This window comes from Aquarana catesbeiana, linkage group LG01, assembly GCF_042186555.1.
Source record: "Aquarana catesbeiana isolate 2022-GZ linkage group LG01, ASM4218655v1, whole genome shotgun sequence".
In the NCBI taxonomy this organism is placed as follows: Eukaryota; Metazoa; Chordata; class Amphibia; order Anura; family Ranidae; genus Aquarana; species Aquarana catesbeiana.
The window spans coordinates 177,622,827-177,635,596 of NC_133324.1; positions in this window are offsets into that span (position 1 = coordinate 177,622,827).

Here is a 12,770-nt window from a genome sequence, read left to right on the forward strand (position 1 = left end):
TTATATTGTTCACTTATCTTTAACCACTTGCTTACTGGGCACTTAAACCCCCCTCCTGTCCAGACCAATTTTCAGCTTTTAGCGCTGTCGCACTTTGAATGACAACTGCGCGGTCATACAACACTGTACTCAAATGAAATTTTTATAATTTTTTCCCACAAATAGAGCTTTCTTTTGGTGGAATTTGATCACCTCTGCGGTTTTTATTTTTTGTTAAAAAATTTGAAAAAGACAAATTTTTTTTTAATTTAAATTTTTCTCCTTCATTGACGTACGCTTATGAGGCGGCACTGATGGGTGGCAGTGAGGGGCACTGATGGGTGGCAGTGATGGGCACTGATTGCTTACATTGTTGGCAGCACTGCTAGGTGGCACTGTTTGGCACCACTGGTGGGCATTGATAGGTGGCACTTGTAGGCATTGATAGGTGGAACTGTGGGCACTGGCAGGTGGCAATGGCAGGTGGCACTGGCAGGCACAGATGAGGCAGATGTGCCTCCTTCCTCCTCGGGACCAATGTTCCTTTAACATAAGCCGGTGGCTTTTTTTTTCTCCTCACGCTAAAGAAAAAAAAAAAAACGATTACCGAGCTTTTGTTTACATCATGTGATCAGCTGTCAATGGCTGACAGCTGATCACATTGGCTGACAGCTGATCGGCCAATTACACGGATCTGTGATCACCCGAGTCTCCATGACTCAGTGATCACAGCATGTGCACCACGCCCCCTGCAGGGTGCGCGCGGGGCGCATGCACAGGGGAGGACGTCCTATGACGGCCTCCCGGAAACTGAGGTCAGAGATGTGGCCATCATTCGGCTATGGCCCGGACCTCAAGTGGTTAATAAATCACTATATTCTCACTTATAAGGTTTGGTTTCTTCTGTTGCTGTCCACGCAGTTCTAGTCTCACCTGATACGTGACACAGGCTTCAGGCTTTCACTCCGAAGTTGAATACAGTGTGCCGCAATATTTGTATGCTATATTGCATTTATACTGATATGTCAGTTACTGTAGTCAGTTAGGGATGCATGAAAAGACTGATGAGGTGGAGTACAGAGTATTAGAGAGCATTAGAATAGTAGTGGAAGACATGGAATGCTATCAGCTAGAGAACAGATAGGAACTTTGGGGGACCTCTACGGAAAGCATAAAGGGAGCGGAGATTGTATGTGACACTGAAGGTGCGGTGAGATCAGAAAGAGGAGAATCAGAAAACAACATAGTCTCACAGGCCAAAAGAGTGGAGTTTTTTTAGGACGTGTGGGTGGCCAACTGTATCAAAAGCAGCAGAAAAGTCTAATAATAAAAGTGCTGAGTAGTGCCCATTGTTTAAGCACATAGAAAGTTATTTGTAGGTTTTAGAAGGGCAAATTCTGCGCGTATTGTGGGCAAAAGCCATACTGAAGGGGGTGAAGAAGGTTATTATTAGTCAGGTGGTAGTAGAATAAGTGTTCTAGAAGCTTGAAGGTAAATGGAATCAAGGCAATGGGTCTTAGGTTGTTCACACTGGTGAGATCAGTGCTGGCTTTAGAAGGCTGGGGAATATGCCAGTGGGAGAGAAGAGATTGAAAATGTGAGTTTGAGAGTGTAGAATAAAGTAAAAGGGTGACCAAAGCAGTTGTAAGAAAACTGGGTCCAGGGCACAGAAGTCTTCTCTTCCACCATATTGAGTCTTTTCCTCACTTCTATGTGAAATAAAGGAAATAAGGTCTTTCCCAAAGCAACAATTCAGCCCATTGAAATAATGATGTTCAAGAAAGTATGGGGAGTCCTGCTGCTACAGCCAATAGGGTAATATCTATAAATGCATTCTCATCGAGATTTTGGCTTGTCTATGATCAGCATTACTAACAAGAAAAAAAACCTCACACATTGCTCTAGCCTTAAGCAACAAGATTGCAGTAATTATTTGTAAAGTATAGTAATCAATAGTTCTTACATTTAGGGTTGATAGTAACAGGTTTTTTTTGTCAAACACTGCATTTTCTATTCAAACCTATGCAGTTGCACTGAAATAGAAATTTGACCAAAAAAAGCTGTGTTTAACCTGTAGTTCAAATGCTACTTGCTGCAATGCAAAGCTAGTCAAATGCAGCCTCTAAGCTGCCATTTGTACTATTTCTTAAAAGTCAATGGGTTTTGCTAACCTGTGTTTGACATGAGCTCCATGAGTCTGTACTATAATTGAATGAGTTAATAGTTTGCTTGCTATGAATTAATACTCTTAATTCCTTCATTACATGTTTTGCTTATTTAGGGGTTATAAATGATTTCTATATGCAGCTGTAAAATGTTTCATTTGCAATGGTATCAAAGGGTTAAACCACAGACATTCAGACGAGTCTAACCTTCCTTTATATGGACAGATTGAGGTGCCTGATGGCAGTCAAATCATATCTATCCAGCATATCCAACTGCCCACTTAATATATTAAATCGCCATTATTAGTATTCCTGCAATTTAAAAAAAATAATTTGGATATCTAGATTTTTCTTTGTCACTTTTATCATGATTTAATCTGTTCTCAGTTTAGATACTCTGAAGCGTTGGTATCAAACATACCAATGAATCAGGAAAAAGGCTTAAATTGTTCTTGAAGATTGATTTCAACATAGGTAGATTTCTTATTAATGGAGAGCCCTCCAGGGGTATAATTATTCTCAAGATATTGTTTAAGTAATAATGCAGCCCACCAATGTCTCATTTCATCTAAGACTAATGATTCTAATTTGTACAGAGATTTCTTTATATTATTTCCATCAATATTAGATGTATTTGTAGCATTAAAAGGCGCAGCGGTAATCTCTTGTTTTTTTCTAACAACAAAGGACTTTAAAAATAACATAAATGGTGGTAGGAAAAGTGCAAATAGAGTAAGATGAAAAAAAATATCTAATTCTTAAATAATCAATAATATATGCAAGTAATGGCTATATAACAATATATAAACATCACAGCTAAAATGTGTAAAGAGAACAGATATTTGGTGTGCTATTGAAACATAAAAATGTGACAATTAAACCAAACAAGGCCTAGAGTCTTTTTTAGAAAAAGCACATATATGGTACAGTATATTGTATGTGGATATTGACCTGCCCATGTGTGTCTTTCCCCATTTTTTGCAGGTTTAAATTGATCTGAGTGGCTGCCATTGTTTGTTTGTTCAATTTAGTGCAGAAAACACATTGTGAATCTTTAGTTGCCTTGAGAAAAGTTGGGCTTTTGGTACTCTTAAAGGAGCAGGAGAGGGCCGCCTCCTCTCAGTATAAGCATTGCTACGTATATACACCAAAAGTATTGGGACACCTGCCATTACACGAGCATAAACTTTAATGGCATCCTAGTCTTAGTCTGTAGGGTTCAATATTGAGTTGACCCACCCTATGCAGTTATAACAGCTTACATTCTTCTGGGAAAAATGTCCAAAAGGTTTAGGAGTATGTCTATCGGGATGTTTGACCATTTTTCCAGAAGTGAATTTGTGAGGTCAGGCACTAATGTTGGACGAGAAGGCCTGGCTCGGGTTCAAGTTGAGGTCAGCACAATACAGGCCAGTCAAGCTCCTCCACCCCAAACTCACCCATTCATGTCTTTATTGACCTTGCTTTGTGCACTGGTGCACAGTCATATTGGAACAGGAAGGGGCCATCCCCAAACTGTTCTCACAAAGTTGGGAGCATGAATTTGTCAAAAATGTCTTGATATGGTGATGTCTTAAGAGTTCCCTTCAAAAGAAATAAGGGGTCAAGCCCAACCCTGGAAAAAAACAACCCCACACCATAATCCCCCCTCCACCAAATGATTTGGACCAGTGCACAAAGCAAGGTCCATAAAGACATGGATGAGCAAGTTTGGGGTGGAGGAACTTGACTGACCTGCACAGATTCCTGACCTGAACCCAATAGAAAACCTTTGAGATGAATAAGAGCAGAGACTGCGAGACAGGTCCAACATCAGTGCCTGACCTCACAAATGCACTTTTGGAAGAATGGTCAAAAATTCCCATAGACACACTCCTAAACCTTGTGGGCAGCCTTCCCAGAAGAATTAAAGCTGTTATAGCTGCAAAGGGTGGTCAACTCCATATTGAACCCTACGGACTAATGCCCCGTACACACGGTCGGATTTTCCGATGGACAATGTCCGATCGGAGCGTGTTGTCGGAAATTCCGACCGTGTGTGGGCGCCATCGGACATTTTCCATCGGATTTTCCGACACACAAAGTTGGACAGCAGGAGATAAAATTTTCCGACAACAAAATCCGATCGCGTCAATTCCGACCGTGTGTGGCCTGTTCCGACGCACAAAGTGCCACGCATGCTCAGAAGAAATTCCGACACGGGACAGCTCGTTCTGGTAAACATAGCGTTCGGAATGGATACAGCACTTTCGTCACGCTGCAATGTTCAAAATGGTTTAATACAGCGCACTCTATTCTTCTTTATAATGTGACAAGAATTAAGTAGTTTTGCTGCTCATATTCACACACACTTCTCACAAACTTATTTCGTTATTATTTATCTGGATTCCCTCAATATATTTTGATTTCTCACATCTGACAACAAAATTTTTTGTTTTTTTTGGACTTTAATGTAGATTCTTTTTTGTGTTTCTCTTTTTTATTTTTTATTTTTTTGGTGATTTTGATTTGTATTCCCGAAAATGTTTGTGTGTGTTTTTGGTGACAAGTTCCCACAACACCACTAATATGTTGTTCTATTTAATCTGTAGGAGATTGTTTGGTGTTGTTGTCCCTTGTTAATTTCACATTGTACTTTAGAAATGTACCTGAATCGTCACTAACAAACTGTCCTTTTTGGATGAAAACACACACAGGAGAGTAGAATTTACCCAAAAAAATTTTAGTAAGGGCTCACAACTAAACAAAGAGGGAGGCAACGCTGGAGAAACTGCAGAAGTGGGTGAAGCCTGGGACCCCCAGGGCAGACATCAATTATTTAAAAGCAAAATTGGTGGCCTGAGGAGTCCATATCATAAGGGAGGGCAGTCTGGTCCAGAAGTCCCAGAGATCCGGAAAGCAGCAGATGACATCTGTGTCCCCAGGCTGTGGTCATACGAGAGACTGCATCTTCTGTCAGACCAGACTGAACCCAGGGTCATCACTCTCAGGTCTTCCTTCCACGCTTCCTTACAGGCTTTGGCTGTGGTGGTGGAGTTGTGGCAGCAGGAGGAGGAGGAGGAGGATCGTCCCTCTCAATGACATCCGTCTTGTGTGTCAGTTCCCCACTCTCCCCCTTACGAAGGACTTTATAAATCAGGTCCTCAGAGATCTTGCGTTGGCCCTCCTGCATGCCCTGCAATTTTGTGGCAGCCATGCAGGCAAAGGCCTCTTCAGGACTGGGGAAGGCTCTGAGGGACGCAGAAGCCTCCTGGATCAGCCTGTATGCTGAATCCTGCACGGGACTCGGAGTGGCCTTCCTGGCTCGTTTATATGGCAGGCGGAGGGGAGGGACCTGAGACTCAGTCAGGCTGCGACTTGTCCCAGGCTTCTCTTGGCTGCCACTTAGCCCCGCCTCCTCCTGGCTGCCACTAATCCCCGCCTCCTCCTGGCTGACACTAATAATCCCCGCCTCCTCCTGGCTGACACATTCCACAGCCTCCTCCTGGCTGAGGTCTTCCTGTGTATGAAAAAGGGACATAGTTTTAGTTTTTTATTCATCAATCACACACAATTTTCAGCTCCTGACTGCTGCAAATTGAATGTTAATAAATATAACAGACTATCCTTCTGAGCCCAGCAGTTTTCATTATTTTCCCAATTTTGGGTGCCCACTACTGTCCATTGATATGTAAAACACTTTCAATCAGCAATTAGTGATCAATAATAACATCTAGTAAACATAATTTCTTTATTGCCCAGAAATCTGTTGAAGAATGCTATACCTGACTCCAGCTGGGCTCCTCCACTTCTTCCTGGCTGGAAGGCCCAGGTTGGCCATCGGAAGCCTCAGCTGGGGTGGAAGGAAGAGTGGAAGGAAGAGTGGAGAGGGATTCCCTGACTTCAGTGTGGTCTGACAGAAATCGCAGTCTCTCATAGTACCACAGCCTGGGGACATAAACGTCATCTGCTGCAGCTCCGGACCTCTGGGAATCTGTGACCTTCTTGCGCTCCCTAAGATAAGTGCTCCTCAGGCCACCAATTTTAGCTTTCAAATAAGGGATGGTTGCTGTGGGGACCACCGGCTTCACCAACTCCAGCAGTTTCTCCAGCGCTGCCTGCCTCTTCTGTTTGTGATTATAGTGGGGGTGTCTCACTTGCCACAGACAGGGCAGCTCCCTGTACTTGTCTATGAACAGGGGCAGGAAATTGTGGTCGTTGAACCCATCCATTTTCTCTGTAAGACACAACAGAAGACAAAGCCTAATGTCAGGCCAAACTCCCCTAATCTTGTTACAATATAGGCTTCCATTTCGAAGCAGTATAGGCCCAAGTTTAGATCCTACCTTTGTTAGCACGATCGGCGTCTCCGATGCTCCTTCCTCTGCTCACAGATCGTACGTAAGACGCGCGCGTTACGATTTATACACACTGCGCATGCGTATAACTCCGCCCGCCCCTGACGTTCTTTCTAGTCTATTCCCCGCCCCTTTTCGTTCGGCGCAGTGGGGGAAGAGCACATGGCGGATAGACAGCAGGATCGTGCTAATTGTAGCAACAAGGAGGAGGAGGAGGAAAGGCTGGAGCCTGAAACGTCCCGATCCAGAAGGAGATTAAAGGACTCCTTTGGGGAGATGTTGGAGATGGTGGACATCCTGAAGAAGGCCGACTATGATGGAAAGTATGGGCCTTACCCCAACCCCAATGTCAGAAAGGCCAAGATCATGGCGAAAGTGGTCAGGAGTCTGCACCGGAAATTCGGGGTACGACGATCGAAAGATCAGCTCAGGAAGCGGTGGTCGGACCTGAAATTACGAGAACATGAGCAGTACAGAAAGATCCGGAGATTGCTGCAAAAAAGTAAGTAGTTGTGCTGTGTTCCTATTCTTTATGTTTATTACGTTCGTGCTGCTCCATGTGCTTTTAGGAACTGTTGTACAGTTTAAAATGGCAACTTTCATGTTCATGGGCACATTATTCGTTCGGATCACACATTGTTATTTCGGACGATAAAATACCATTGTTTAGGCCATATGCATTTGGCCACCATTTTGACGCCCTATACTTGTCTGCAAAGAATTGGGTTGTGTAGATGGCTTTGTTACTAGAATGAAATGCAAACTAGATTGTGTGTAAGGAGAGGACACTGAGCAGCTGTTTTCACATCTGGACACTGGAGCACTAGTGTGGGACACAAGAACACCATTTTTTATTAGGGGGGCCACACAGGTGCCCCAGTGTATACTATAGGGGGGCTACATCTGTGAAGCTTTTACCAAACAGGTAAAGTATTGCAGCTTGACAAAGGGCACTAAAAAAGCTACATCTTGGAACTCGGCTAAAATAGACAATTGTACCCCACTTCCAAGCAATGTTTCATCTTTATAGTTCTGACATTAAATATCTGTGTGCTAATTATACCATTTTTGTTTTACATAGGGGAGAAAAGACTCGGAGGACACCCCTCATCCGAGGAGACCAGAGCCCCCCCCCCCCCCCTCTGGAAGAAGGGGAAATCCACCCAACACAAGATGAGCAGGAGGAAGAAGACGTGGTGGAAGTAGTTACCACAACAGGTGAGTGTCTGCGACCACAGGCTCAGATAAGAGATGGATTGCGGCATTTTTTTGAAACCTAATTTATTTTGGGTTTCCTCTCTTTTTAGGTGATCGTGAGGTTGTGGATCCAGATCCTTTCACATCCGAAAGTGCCCAGATCGTGATCGGGGAGATCATGGGGTGTAATTTTCAATTGGAAAACATCAAGCAAAACAGCAATGATGTTATTCCAAAATATAAAAACATCATTGATGTTTTGGGGCGAGTTTAAAACCCCTCCAAATCACTTTCTTCTTTTGTCTGCTACAATGTGCGAAATGTTTTTGTGATTTTTCCCAAAGCCAAATTTGGAGGATGCACACAGTGTGTCAACATGTGCTATCTGCCATCACGGGAGATCAATTGACGTGTTTTGGGGGTGCAACCCCTTCCTCAATAATAAAGTAGCGGTGAGGAAGGGCTTTCTCCCCCAAAACACATCCCTTGATCCCCCGTGATGGCAGCTAGCACATGTTGACATTGGGAAATTTGTGTGCATCTTCCAAATTTGGCTTTTCCAGGGGTGATTTCCCCCCATCTGAACGCAATATCAAACACAGTTCCTAAATACTCATGTCTGATATTGCCTTCCAGTTCTACCAAATGTGAACTTTGTAAGATCAAGATTTGTGTCTTTCTTGTGGGTTTTACACAGGCCTGTTTTCTATAAAATGCACATTTTGATTTTGGATAATGACACCACAAAAATTGTTATACAACAAACATGTTGGTTTGTCAGAAAAACCTTGGGTAAATGCACATGTGATTGTGCAGGTATTAAAAAGATTGTTCATCAAGAATGTGTGGATTATTGTCTCACGCTACAACACTTTTGGGGTGATGTAATTGTTGTTTTATGAGAAAATGGGGGTTATTTCCTAAGGGGAAATCCACTTTGCACTACAAGTGCAGTTTCAGTGCAGTTGCAAGTGCACTTGTAGTGAAAAGTGTCTTTGCATTTAGTAAATAACAGCCAACAGTGCTTTGTATAAGGTTACACAATCACGACATTTTCTGCACTCCACACATTTCTGTCAGGGTCAGCTCAAACAAACACAAGCAGTAAATGTCCACAAAGAAGAGCCTGGGGGGAGATGCCTGTCGAGAACTTGAGGTCCTGCAGGCTTCTCCCTGTGGCCAAATACCGCAGGGTAGCGACCAACCTCTGCTCCGGAGTGATGGCTTGCCTCATGCAGGTATCCTGCCTGCTAATATAAGGGGTCAGCAAAGCCAACAAACGGTGAAACAGGGGTCCGTCATCCTGAGAAAGTTCCTGAAATCATCAGGATTATTCTCACGGATCTCACGGAGCAAAGGCATATGACAGAACTGGTCACGCTGAAGCAACCAATTCTTGGTCCATGAACTCCTCCCCACCCTGTTCATGGACTGGACTTGTGTCAAGGTCAGGACCCCAACACCAAGCCCCCGCACAGCACGAACTGTACGAGGAGTACGCATACGAAACATGGCTAGAAAACGGTCGGCTGCTCAGAACGAAGTAACAGAACGCACTGAAGAACAGCAAGGCCTGTGAAGAGCGACCTGAAAAACAGCAACGAGCAGGCAAGATCACACAGAAAACTCTATTACGAACTGACTGCACGCACTGAAGAGCAGATACAAACCCACAAGCACAAACTGAACAGCAGAAAACGATCTGAAAGCCACGAGTCTGAAAAAGCGCGAATCGTCTCTCACCAAACTTTTATTAACACGAGATTAGCAAAAGGAGCCCAAAGGGTGCCGCGCTTGGTTCTGAACCGGCCTTTTCTAGTCTCATCGTACGTGGTGTACGTGACCGCGTGGTTGTCGATCGGAAATTCCGACAACTTTGTGCGACCGTGTGTAAGCAAAACAAGTTTGAGCCAACATCCGTCGGAAAAAATCCTAGGATTTTGTTGTCGGAATGTCCGAACAAAGTCCGACCGTGTGTACGGGGCATAAGACTGGGATCCCATTAAAGTTCATGTGCATGTAAAGGCAGGAGTCCCAATACTTTTGTCAATATAGTGTATGTCCTGTCCCATAGTTGGGAACATTTTTTGTTAGCTAAGGACCATGCTTTCAGAGGTTTTTGGTGTTTGGCTCTCTACAGTAGGAGAGGGAAGCACTGCAGCAGCTCCAGGTTTCTTACATTTATCACATTTTAAAACTAGATCCCACTAGAACTTATCATGTCTTCTTTTTTAACTTGTTGATCGGGGAGAGGCTAAGGATGTATTGATTAAGAAACAGAAGAGTGCCTTAAAGTGGAGACACTTACTAACCCCATTCTCCACCATCTGACCAAAATCCACAAATTGGGAGTCCTCATACAAGGGTGGACATAAATCATCAGCCAGTGGTAATGAGATTGCTGGGGTATATCAGGAATTCAGTGTTGTCACATATCAATGAAATATGGTGGGGACCAGGGATGATTTGGATTATGCTGGTACTATATTCATTGAAAAAATATAAAGTGTGGCGCTAATAGTAGCAATATATGAAACTAAGCATTGGGTAATATCACACAATAAAAATGTGAAACAGAATTAACACGTGAGCACAAATGACAGTGACTAATGAACAGAGATAATAAGTAAATATATGTGTTCAATGCAAATATTAAATATAATCTAAAGCAATAAGGGAAATATGTGATAACAGTGCATGAACAGTTATCTAATGTAAAGTCCAAAACACCAAAAAAAAAAAAAAACGTGACAGCAGTGCATGAACAATATTAGGCAGGTGTTTTCTCATATGTGTAGAAAAACTTTCAATCCAGTAGCCTGGTAGGTACGTAGACTATAGAGGACCCGAGGTGCACGGAAGTTTGGAAACAGTGCCAGGACCATCGCCAGAAGTTATGGAGGCTTACCGGAAGGTATGGCCTGAAATGGCGTATGCCATACAGGTCAAAAAGGCTTAGTGACCAACAGGTCTAGACGTATTATCCGGTCAGGAGTTATCGTCACACAAACCATGGGGAGGAAGAATCAGTCAACACGACTTCCACATTGATAGATATACCACCGTAGACCATGCGAAAGATTCGTATTACATGTGAGGAATAAAAACACTCACATAGTGTAATAACGTAAAACTTGGATTTATTTAAAAAATGACAATAAAAAACAGACTCACATTTTTTGCAGATAAAATTAGCGTATCAATCGTGTAGCGGTAGCTGTGAGGGATCAACCCGACATGTTTCGACTAAGTAGTCGTCTTCTGGGGTGTGAACCCCCTCACCCCACCGCTCTATATATAGACAAACAAATAAGTGATGACCCCCAATGGAAGTGTCCTGAACCGGAAGTGAACCATATGACCTTATTTCCGGTTTTGAGGGGCATAGATTATGGGCTTGGTATTTTGAAGTCAATTAAAAAGGCAGACTAGGCAACCGGGACATATGTTGAAATATAACTTATATGATGAAATTATGAGGCAAGAATGAGTGAGTGGTGGTCCGGATAGTTAGTCCGTAACCAAGCCTCACTCTCATTATCTGTATCCTCTGGATAGGAGCGCAACGACGCCGCTGCGTTCCAACGCTGTGACGAGCCTCCTCTGAGCGCGATGACGTCACGCGTAAGGCTGGGCAGCGGCGACAGTGCGCTCCAAGCCGTCACCCAAGCCTCACTCCCGTATAGCGCGATGACGTCATGCGCATAACGTGGCAACGACAGTGCGCTCCGGGAAAACGACCACGCCTCGTCATCAATTACTAGACGTCCACCCCGCAGAAAGCAAAGCTCAGCCCTATAACGCAGGGCGGAAGTGGTAAACAAGTGTCAGCAGGGATGGAAGTCAAATTGTATGAAATTTAAATGTGCTACAAGTGCACATAAAAAGCTTAGTAGTATGAAAAATTAAGTATACTATCAATGCCCGAAGGGGCCTATGATAGAGGATAAAGACATTATTCAATAGTCTACATTATATAGATTCAGATTATTGACCTCCCAGACACTTCCAGTAGGGGGCATAAAATACATTAACATGCCCGACTATTATGTTTATAAGCACATACAATGTATACAAAAAGAATAGGCCTAGAAAATTAAAAACCATATAACGTATGGCAATGTATATATATAGAAAAAAATGTAGCTAAAAAAAAAAAAAAAAAAAGAAAAGGGAGACCTTCATTATCGAGCTACCATGAATAGTAAATGTCAAAAAAAAAAAAAAAAATATAAAGTAAATGTGAATTACAATTTATGCCTGGTTAATAAACGAATTGATGTCCCAATCGACATTAATACCCTGCGGAAAATGTGACCCCAATTCGTATATCCAGTATGTCTCCAAACGGGAGACACCCCTAAGAGTAGACCCCCCCGCCATGGGGCCCTATATTTATCTATGATGAGAAACTGTGTGCCAGCAGGATTTCTATCCTGACATTCCCTATAATGTCTAGGGACAGTATGTTTCGTGCTACCCGCCTTAATAAGGTTAATGTGTTCCGAGACTCGTACAGTAAAGGATCTAATAGTACGGCCCACATATTGCTTGCCACAAGGGCAAGTCAGCAAGTACACAATCCCGGTAGTAGCACAGGTGCAAAATTGTTTAATTGCGTACGTGTGGCCAGTCACGGTAGAGTTAAACTCGTGACTCGCCCTTCTGCCGCAGGTATTATACTGGCAAACCAGACATTTTTTGCAAGGAAAGAAACCAGTCCAATTATGAAAAAAGGATGGTTTTTTAGGCGGATCAATAACATTGGGTGCTAACTTGTTCCTGAGAGATGGAACTCCTCTAAAGACCACCTTGGGAGTATCAGGAAGTAGTGGACCCAATATTTTGTCCGTTTTTAGAACGTCCCAATGATGTTCAAAAACCTTCCTAATCTGTTTGTATTGCATCGAGAAGGAGGTCAAAAATGACCATTTGAACTCATCATTGGATTGTTTCGGTCTATCCTGCAATAGTGTCTGGCGATCTATACTACAGGCATTTTCAATCTCTCTATCTAGGTCAGGCGGATTATAGCCTTTTTCAACAAACCTGTCTTTGAGTAACCTGGCCTGAGCCATATAGGTGTCTTGAT